Source organism: Mytilus californianus, unplaced genomic scaffold, assembly GCF_021869535.1.
Source record: "Mytilus californianus isolate M0D057914Y unplaced genomic scaffold, xbMytCali1.0.p SCAF_6, whole genome shotgun sequence".
NCBI lineage: Eukaryota > Metazoa > Mollusca > Bivalvia > Mytilida > Mytilidae > Mytilus > Mytilus californianus.
The window spans coordinates 103831385-103842641 of NW_026262712.1; positions in this window are offsets into that span (position 1 = coordinate 103831385).

Below are 11257 nucleotides of genomic sequence, written 5' to 3' on the forward strand. Positions count from 1 at the left end.
ATTTTGCAGATCTTCAGAATAAAAATATATCTTCTTTTTATGTCTTGTAGAACAACTCTGTTTAAACTGGTAGCAAAATTATGTGTCATATGAATAACTGCATTGTTCTCAACATGCTTAAGATTCATATAAAATTTAAAAAGGGAAATTATAGAGAGTTGATATAGGTGATATTTAACAAATGACAAATATTTTATATTTCTAAAAGAACCTGAGGCTCTTTTCACAAAAAATCTTACGACAAAAATTTATAGTAAGTTATACTGAAATGTTCATGAATTACAAGTATTTTTTCTTGTAAGATTTTTTGTAAAATGAGTGGCAGAAAATGAAAACCTGTTTCAGTACATTCATATCCACAATCAAAATTGTCTTTGTGGTCTGGTGGTAGTGTGTCTATCATAACTTGATTTCATCCTTAAAATGCATGTAATATTGGCTGCTGGTCATTAAGCAGCCATCAATCAATCATTATGATTTGTTTTCTATTTATGTACAAACTATAAAGTAACCTGGACAAGTGCAGGTGTGAAACACACTTCAATGGATATTTATGAATACAGCTGAATTTTTTTCTAACTTTAGAGTTCAAATGAATTTACTAGTATATAAAATATTCTTTTGATTCAAACAACCATCGCTAGTGTTTATCAAAGACCATTTCTGAATGATACCATGGAAATTGAATTTTCCTGCCAGTCAATAACATCTGTAAAACTGGTTTGATGCAAAGAGAGACAACACTAATAACATTAGGTTTTGGAAATCACTCAAATTTAAAAAACTGACAGTAATTATAAATAACACACAATACAAAAGACCTGGATGGATGTAGATTGCAGACTAAACAATGGTTAAAAAAACAACTGGATACATCTTCACAACTCGGTACCTTGTATAAATATTTGTGATGTGAAGGATTCTGGAAAATTCTATGGTTTTGTGAATTTAATTTTCAAAAGTGCATACAAAATGCATTTGTAAATGAACACAAAAAAGGTTTATGCTTGAAGAAGTTTATATACTAATGTGAGAACAACTTATACAATCTAAACTATATCCCTTCCATTTTGAGCCACACATTTTCTGAAAATTCTGCAAATTTGATCTTTAATAATATAGATTTGTAAAACATGTCACGTTATAATGCTCTAAAAGAGTTTCAATGGATCTACACTATAAATGGTGGAAATCTTTGTAATAAATACATAAAAGGGTGTGTGGTTTGATTGCCAATGATTGGTGAATTGAACCAGTGACCAAAGGGTAAGGAGGTAAACAACTATAGGTCACTATATGACATCTAACAATGAACAAATTCCATACACTATAGGTCACTATATGACATCTAACCATGAACAAATCCCATACACTATAGGTCACTATATGACATCTAACAATGAACAAATCCCATACACTATAGGTCACTATATGACATCTAACCATGAACAAATCCCATACACTATAGGTCACTATATGACATCTAACCATGAACAAATCCCATACACTATAGGTCACTATATGACATCTAACCATGAACAAATCCCATACACTTTAGGTCACTATATGACATCTAACAATGAACAAATTCCATACACTATAGGTCACTATATGACATCTAACCATGAACAAATCCCATACACTATAGGTCACTATATGACATCTAACAATGAACAAATCCCATACACTATAGGTCACAATATGTCATCTTACTTACATCTAACCATGAACAAATCCCATACACTATAGGTCACTATATGGCATCTAACCATGAACAAATCCCATACACTATAGGTCACTATATGACATCTAACAATGAACAAATCCCATACACTATAGGTCACTATATGACATCTAACCATGAACAAATCCCATACACTAGAGGTCACTATATGACATCTAACAATGAACAAATCCCATACACTATAGGTCACTATATGACATCTAACAATGAACAAATTCCATACACTATAGGTCACTATATGACATCTAACAATGAACAAATCCCATACACTATAGGTCACTATATGACATCTAACAATGAACAAATCCCATACACTATAGGTCACAATATGACATCTAACAATTAACAAATCCCATACACTATAGGTCACAATATGACATCTAACCATGAACAAATCCCATACACTATAGGTCACAATATGACATCTTATAACGATCAAATCCCATACACTAAAGGTCACTATATGACATCTAACCATGAACAAATCCCATACACTATAGGTCACAATATGACATCTTATAGCGAACAAATTCCATCCACTATAGGTCACTATATGACATCTAACCATGAACAAATCCCAAACACTATAGGTCACTATATGACATCTAACAATGAACAAATCCCATATACTATAGGTCACTATATGACATCTAACAATGAACAAATCCCATACACTATAGGTCACTATATGACATCTAACAATGAACAAATCCCATACACTATAGGTCACTATATGACATCTAACAATGAACAAATCCCATACACTATAGGTCACTATATGACATCTAACCATGAACAAATCCCATACACTATAGGTCATTATATGACATCTAACCATGAACAAATCCCATACACTATAGGTCACTATATGACATCTAACAATGAACAAATTCCATACACTATAGGTCACTTTATGACATCTAACAATGAACAAATCCCATACACTAAAGGTCACTATATGACATCTAACAATGCACAAATTCCATACACTAGGTCACTATATGACATCTAACAATGAACAAATCCCATACACTATAGGTCACTATATGACATCTAACAATGAACAAATCCCATACACTAAAGGTCACAATATGACATCTAATAACGAAAAAATCCCATACATTAAAGGTCACTATATGACATCTAACCATGAACAAATCCCATACACTATAGGTCACTATATGACATCTAACAATGAACAAATCCCATACACTATAGGTCACAATATGTCATCTTACTGACATCTAACCATGAACAAATCCCATACACTATAGGTCACTATATGGCATCTAACCATGAACAAATCCCATACACTATAGGTCACTATATGACATCTAACAATGAACAAATCCCATACACTATAGGTCACAATATGACATCTAATAACGAACAAATCCCATACACTAAAGGTCACTATATGACATCTAACAATGAACAAATTCCATACACTATAGGTCACTATATGACATCTAACATTGAACAAATCCCATACACTAGAGGTCACTATATGACATCTAATAACGAACAAATCCCATACACTAAAGGTCACTATATGACATCTAACAATGAACAAATTCCATACACTATAGGTCACTATATGACATTTAACCATGAACAAATCCCATACACTATAGGTCACTATATGACATCTAACAATGAACAAATCCCATACACTATAGGTCACTATATGACATCTAACAATGAACAAATCCCATACACTACAGGTCACTATATGACATTTAACAATGAACAAATCCCATACACTATAGGTCACTATATGACATCTAACAATGAACAAATCCCATACACTAGAGGTCACTATATGACATCTAACAATGAACAAATCCCATACACTATAGGTCACTATATGACATCTAACAATGAACAAATCCCATACACTATAGGTCACTATATGACATCTAACAATGAACAAATCCCTTACACTATAGGTCACTATATGACATTTAACAATGAACAAATCCCATACACTATAGGTCACTATATGACATCTAACAATGAAAAAATCCCATACACTATAGTAAGTTATAAAAGGCGCAAGCATAACCAAATGTTAAACACTTCAAAATGGAAAACTAATGGCCTGGTTTATGCTGAAAGCAACTAGAGGCTCTAAAAAGCATGTGTTGTTCACCTTGGACTATATGCATATTGAACAATGGATACTCTCCAACATTGTAGACTAGAACAGAATTCATGACAAAAATCTCTGTTTTGTTGATCTTGTGCAGTTGACATTTTTTTCTGTTTAGTTTCTCTCTATCTTCTTAAGTTTTTGCAAAAAACATAAAAGGAACAAAAATTGTCATTTAAGGGCAATCACTCCCATAAAGAGTCTACTAACATTATCAGGAACATTTGACTTATTTGTAGATCTTGTTTTGCTGATCATTTTTGCTACTACTATTTACAGTGTATATCCATCTTTAATAGTTTTCAAGATCTTAGACAAAAACATAAAAAATAGGTAAACATCGTCATTAAGGAGCAAGACCTCAAATAATGAGTCGAGTGACGATTTCAGCCTAGTTGACATATTTGTAGATCTTGTCTTGCTGATCATTTTTGTTATTTAAAGTGTCTAAGATATGCAAATAAGTCTTATGGCTGAATTCTTCAGTCGACTCGTTTTTTCCTATTATCTTGAAAATTGTAATATAGGTAGACGCCTTACATTGAATTAGCCACTCTTGTAGATATGTGAAAGTTAAAAAGGACAAATAAGGGAATTATGTGCACTTATGATATTACTTATATGTACAATTACTTAACTAACTTAAGACGTACTGGAAGCAGTAGACAGAGCATGGTACAAAATATGCGGTAATACACATGAAAAACCTCTACTACCTAAATATTATATATGATAAGGACTTCTTATTCAGACAAACATGTGGAATCCCAATGGGAGCCCCAATGAGACCATCCCTCAGGCTGGCTGATTCAAGAATATTTGAAATTATTGCAAATATTCTTGATTTATTTCCTTTTAAGCAACACTTAGCACTATTATCTATATACAAAGATGATGGATTCATTCTTTTCAATTCTAGTCGGGATAATCGTAATGAATTGTTCAACATTGCAAATAATATACACCCGTTTATTCAATTCACACATGAAATATCAAATTCGAGCATTCAGTTCCTTGACGTCACAATTTTTAGAGGTAACAGATTTCTAAACCTAAATATATTAGACGTAAAACTATATCGTAAACCTACTGATAATTTTTAGTATCTTGAACGAATATCAGCTCAACAATCTTCGGTGTTCGATGGATTCATTACTGCTGAAATATTGCGTTTTATGATGTCATCAAATAACAAGGATGATACAAAAAAAGAAGTTGAAACGTCCAAAACAAAACTTTTTCTGAGGGGATATCCTGAAAAGGATAATAACCCCATTATAACAAAGGCATTACATAAGGAAAGAAAAGATTGTCTAAGATACAAACTTATAAACAAAAACAAAACAAAATTGGCACCCAATTGAACAAAATGAAACAACAAAAAATATGTTTTCAACGCCTCCAATCATAGCATACAAAAGACACAAAAACTTGAAGGACCTACTGAAACAACATTCAAGGGGGAATTATATAGCTACCATGAGTGGCCGGTTCTAAATTGGTACCAGTTCGAGCATAACTGTTTTATGATCTAGAAATTGTTAATCTTCACTCCCCTGAAACCAGGAGGTGATGCGAATATGAGCCGAAGTATTTGGGGATCATGGCCCTCGTTCTCTTTAGTATTTATCCTGGAGGAACTTGAGCATCCATTGTCACCAATGGTGCACAGAGTGAGACTTGTCAATTAAATCAATTACGTCGGCATTCTGCTATCATGTCAGATCTCGACATTCGAAGTGAACTGTGGGCGCTATTTTCCACATAAATTGTTTGTTTGTTATGCTTTGTCCTAAACTTGATTCTTTAATTGACTACATTTGTACTAATGTATACAAATACAAGCAGCAATCTAAACACACAAATTACCAAATTAAAAGACACGGAAAGAGCAAACTACAGCCTTGAACAGTTAACAACACCCATGATCAAATATGTCAAGCTTTTCTCCTGAGTCTAAAAAATTATTAAGAATTCAGCAGAAACTATCAATTCCAAATTCTTCAAATAACCAAAGACAAAACTATACTAAAACAAAGACAACGACTAACGACATACATATATATATGGCGTTGTGAAATCTAGACTAAGTTAGTATTATAGCGATAAACATTTAAATATAGTATGACTTAGTTCAGAGGAAATACTAAGGCTATAATAAGTTAGGATCATCTTACAACGAGAAGTGTCATTGACATGTAAATACTTTAATCTTCTAATATATCTGACCAAGCTATTAAATGCAAAATTCTACGTCTTCTCCCAAGATTTATGAAATATAAAAACCGGATAATCGTCTTTACTAGGCTCCGGACATATTTATTTTTTCTATCAAAGGTTTAAGCAAAAACACATTTGCATAAAATACTTCATAACATATACGATGAATCATATTTAAGTTCCCAATTAATAATTTATGGGTATATTTGTAGTCCTTGTGGCATATATTACTATAGACGCTGATAATTAACACTTGACATGTGAAGTTTTGCTTCTAACTTCGAAGTGAAATATAAATGGTATTAAACAATTGGCCACGTTTTGTTTAATTGCAGAATCGTGGAGTCTTTTTGACCATATAATAGTTTAATCTCCTTAAAACAGCATATATCTGACCGGTCTTTTAACTGCAATTAACTGGGTCTTCTCCAAATTTGAATAATACCATCATCGTTTAATCCTCTTACCTCAGTAGATTCGACTCCAATTATCGGATTTTGTATTAGAAAAGTTATATTTTTCTTAAACCTGGAAGTTATTGTAGCTTCAAGTATTTATGTTTTGCGTTTATTCTCTACAATCAGTTTAACTGAAGAATTGTTCTTAACTAAGTGACTTCTTAGTGAAATTCAAGTTTAAGGAACACTTGAGTTAAGATGTTTAATGCATACAGGTTCTGCTCATATAAATTAATATTATAATATTTAGATATTGACTTGAATGTTACCATTTTCATAAAGTAAATGAAAATCATATAAGGATATGCCGAATTAACTTCCTACTGTCAGTCAAATCTCTTGTAAAAACAAAATAGACAAAAAGACAAAAATATATATTTCATTCATGTTAAAACAACAACTCCCGAAACGAAAGTTGATTTTTATCAGCTATAGTAAGAGGAGGGGGTAAGACGGTTGCGCAATGCTAGGCGGCGTTCTCATAGAAGTTAGAGAAAAAATTTCAGGTTCCAGCCCGGTTGGGGAAAAGTTAAGAATCGGATCTATTCTAACATTGGTAGATTGATTTCTAGGCACTATAGGTATACATACAAATAAGGAGATGTGGTATGACTGTCAATCAGACAACTATCCACTAGGGTTCAAACCACGAAGATAAAAGCAATTAAAGGCCAACGTACAGCCTCCAACAATGAGAAAAAACCCATACAACATAGTCAGCTATAAAAGGTGGCGATACAGCACAAAAAAAGAACAACTTGACTGTAAAAATCAGTTGCAAATGGCTTAACTCAACAGATCAGTCCTGTATATTTATTAAGTTGTTTGAACTTTTGATAGCGTCCTTTATATGAATGAATAAAGGAGAAAGTCGTAGTTAAGCTCAACGAACCTTGAAGCTTTTAATAAGTAAACTGCACAATTTTAATATCGACCTTGAATTCGTCGACAACAAGACGTTATATTGCACATTGCAGACAAGGTTGAATAAACTCGTAGGCACGCCATGTTAAAGTTCCCTCAGTCCATCACACCTACAGTGGGATGGGGGGAGGGGGTATGGTTTTTTTCCTTAAAAAATATTCTGATCCCCAATTGGATAAAAAAAATTATATTCTGGTCAAGCAGATGACAAAAAAAAAATTCCTCATACCTTATAGTGTTAAATTTAGAAAAAAATAATTTGATTGATAGCGTCGAAAAACTAAATAAAAACCACACCCCCCTTTGAAGTTAAATAGTTGCTCCCTAACACGAACACATACTTATGACAGGAAAGGTAACATGCAGGACTAAAGACATAAATTGCTTCCAATCATTCAAACCTTTTAACCAGCGAGACGGGAAAATATAAAACCAAATTGTCGAAAATTCATTCATTCATTCAACCAAGGGGTCTATATAATGAAGTTGAAGTCATTTTAGGACGCCATAATTTTTTGGTTTACAGTAACTGTTATGGAATATCTGTGTTACAGATAATCATGAATATATTATAATTGTTGTAGCAACTTTTTAGCTCACCTGCCCTCAAAGGCCAAATGAGCTTTTCTCCTTACTTTTACAAAAGTCTTCTCCTCTGAAACTGCTGGGCCAAATTTAACCAAACTTGGCCACAATCATCATTAGGGTATCTAGTTTTAAAAATGTGTCCGATGACCCCTCCTGCCAACTGGTCGACATGGCTAAAAATAGAACATAGGGGTAAAATGCAAGTTTTACATACTATTTTGAAAACTGCTATGAATAGAGAAAATCCAACAAAGGCAAAAATGTTCAGAATGTTGAGCTCTACCTATTGTTCGTTACGTCAAAACTGGCAGACGACTTCTTGTAGGAGTTATTGCCCTTAGATGATGCATTTTACCATTTTTTTAAATTTGCCTTTTATCTCGAAAATTATAATAGATAGACAGAAACTTTGAATAGAAAAAAAAATATCTGCAAGACAAGATCTACAAATAAGTAAACATTGCCGAAATTTTCAGTCGACTCCTCATTAGAGTGATTGCCCTATAATGATGAATTTTACATTTTTTTTGCTTTGCGTGTTTGTCTTATATCTTTGCAACTATATTAGGTAGATAGGAAATTTAAATAGCAAAAATGTTCAGCAAGACAAGATCTACAAATATGCCAACACGACTGAAATTGTCAGTTAACTATTGATAGAGATATTCCCCTTAAATGATGATTTTTACTCAAAAGTGGCCATTGTTGAAAATGCAGGCGAACGACACAGGGCTAGTTTTCTTGTGCGAGTAGTGCACCGGGAAATAATTACCCTTCCCTGAGTACCCTGGTTCATACCTTCTTTTTGCGGAAGTCCAATTGCTGTATGCGTTGTTTTCTATGTAGTGTTTTTTTTTTTCTGTTTGTCATTTTTTGTCATGGTGTTGTCTATTTTAATTCGACTTGTGGTTTTCATTTACTCTTTTATTTTTTAATCTTTAGAAAATCCACATGTTTTAGAGGCTTTTAGTTCTTGCTATGATTTATGGACATTTGTTCATTTGATGACTTATAATAGCATACATACATAAATAGAAAGATTTTAAGGGTATAACGTCAATAAGACAACGAAACCCAACAGCACGAATTATGAAAACACATCTTTAGATCATTGCAGTGTTCAACAATAACAGGGATTCTATTCATAAAAAAATCTCCCCACTAAAATTGATCGTAAGTGAAACCGAAATGTTTATGACTTATAAGTATTTTACTCGTAACATTTTTTGTGAAATGAGTCATATGTGTCTATACAATAAATCAAGTCCTAAGACATGACTAGTCAGGTTCGTTCAAACTGATATTTTGTGAGTGTCACTGTCTCAATAAGGATCACATCACACATCTTTATTAGTGTTCAACCCGAAAGTAAAGAGCCACCACATTGTTATGCCATACTTTCGATACATTACAAAGCTAATGATTAAGCTTTTGCTGAAGCTTTATTTAACGCAGCTTTATTACGCATTGTATGTAACTCTGTATGAATAAAAGAAGGCAGCAATCCAACGACAAAATAAAAGACATCTAACGTTAAAGAGGACCATGAAATACAATATAACAAGCTCCAAATAGGTCATGGTCTACAGAACATAAGTTAAACAGAATCGGCCAGGGTCTACAGAACATAAGTTAAACAGAAACAATTAAAGATTTGCCATCAACATCTTATTCTTCAAATAACAAAGGACTAAGGGGGGGGGGGGGGAAGAAACATAAAGACATGTTCGGTGTGAGCCAAGACTCCGTGTTGAAGACCGTACTGTGACCTATAATGGTTTACTTTTATAAATTTTGACTTGGATGGAGAGTTGTCTCATTGGCACTCATACCACATCTTCTTATATCTATGGCATAAGACAAACATCGACGAGGTTACTCACTGCTTGAAAGTGAAGTCTTCAGAATTGGAAATGAAAAGATTATTCATTCGCTTTCGATAATATTTAAATTTACTGTCTTTATTTGCGATTTTCCAATTAACAGTCAATATTAAATTATTAATAGACATAAAATCCAAAGAAAAAATCTTGTTCTACTTCAGAAGAAGAAACTTCCATTATTTTCTGTTAACGCTATTACAAGTTCTAATACAATTTTTTTTGTTCTGACAACAGTTCGTATGGACTAAAATTCAAATTGTAAATGACATTGTATAATTTAAGCTGTTTAAAATCACACGAATCAATATCTTCCAAACTTTGTCTGAATAATTACATGCGTTATTATGTGAAAAATCTCCTTTTTACTGAATATGACGCACTCGATCCCTAAGTTAAACATGATCAAGTATAACACTTTTATATCAAAATAGTTTATCAAACTAGTCATGGATATAATCATTTAATTCACCGGTAATAATTTACTTAAGTTTTTAATTCATTAAACTATTATTCTTAACTATTGGTTCGTTCTAATTCGTCCACCAAAACAGACTTATTTAATGAAACTTAATAAATACATTACTTCATTTCGATTAGGCTAAGTATCAGCATCGCTTTTAGTTCGAAATTGTTCCGTGTTTTATAACACGAAGCCAGATAAATAATTCATGTTTATTTCACAATGAAATAATTTTGACCACTAGGATTACAAGTTCCTGTAAATGGTATGATATGTAAATATATTTAATTTATTGATATGTTTGAGTACTTTATTTTCTTTTAATTATTTTCAATATAAAAATAAGGAGATGTGGTATGACTGCCAATGAGACAACTAGTAACCACCTAAGTGCAAATGAAATTGATGTAAGCTAAATGTTTATTTAGCAATTAAATATGTATTTTTTTGTTTCAATTATACATACACTCACATAGTTCGGTTGTTCAAGCCACGTAGTTCAAACTAAAGGAAATATATAAATAATGCCAGGAGAAAAATTGGAAAACTCTTTATGCAAACAAATATTATCAGTTCAATTTTTTTTTTAATCAAGATTTCTTCTCCAAAAAGTTAAAGCAGGGCTTTTTTTAAGTAATCATGAATTTTACAGAAAAGAGAAACGTTTAGAAAGCAGCAGGCTTCATATGGTTTAACAAAATAACAAGTAGTACATGTATAATATTCAAATTATACATTTAGACTTAAATATCAACATGGCGAAAGTCTGTACCATATATTGACTAAAATAAAACAAAACAATGTCGACTTCTTTTCAGGATAGACCCT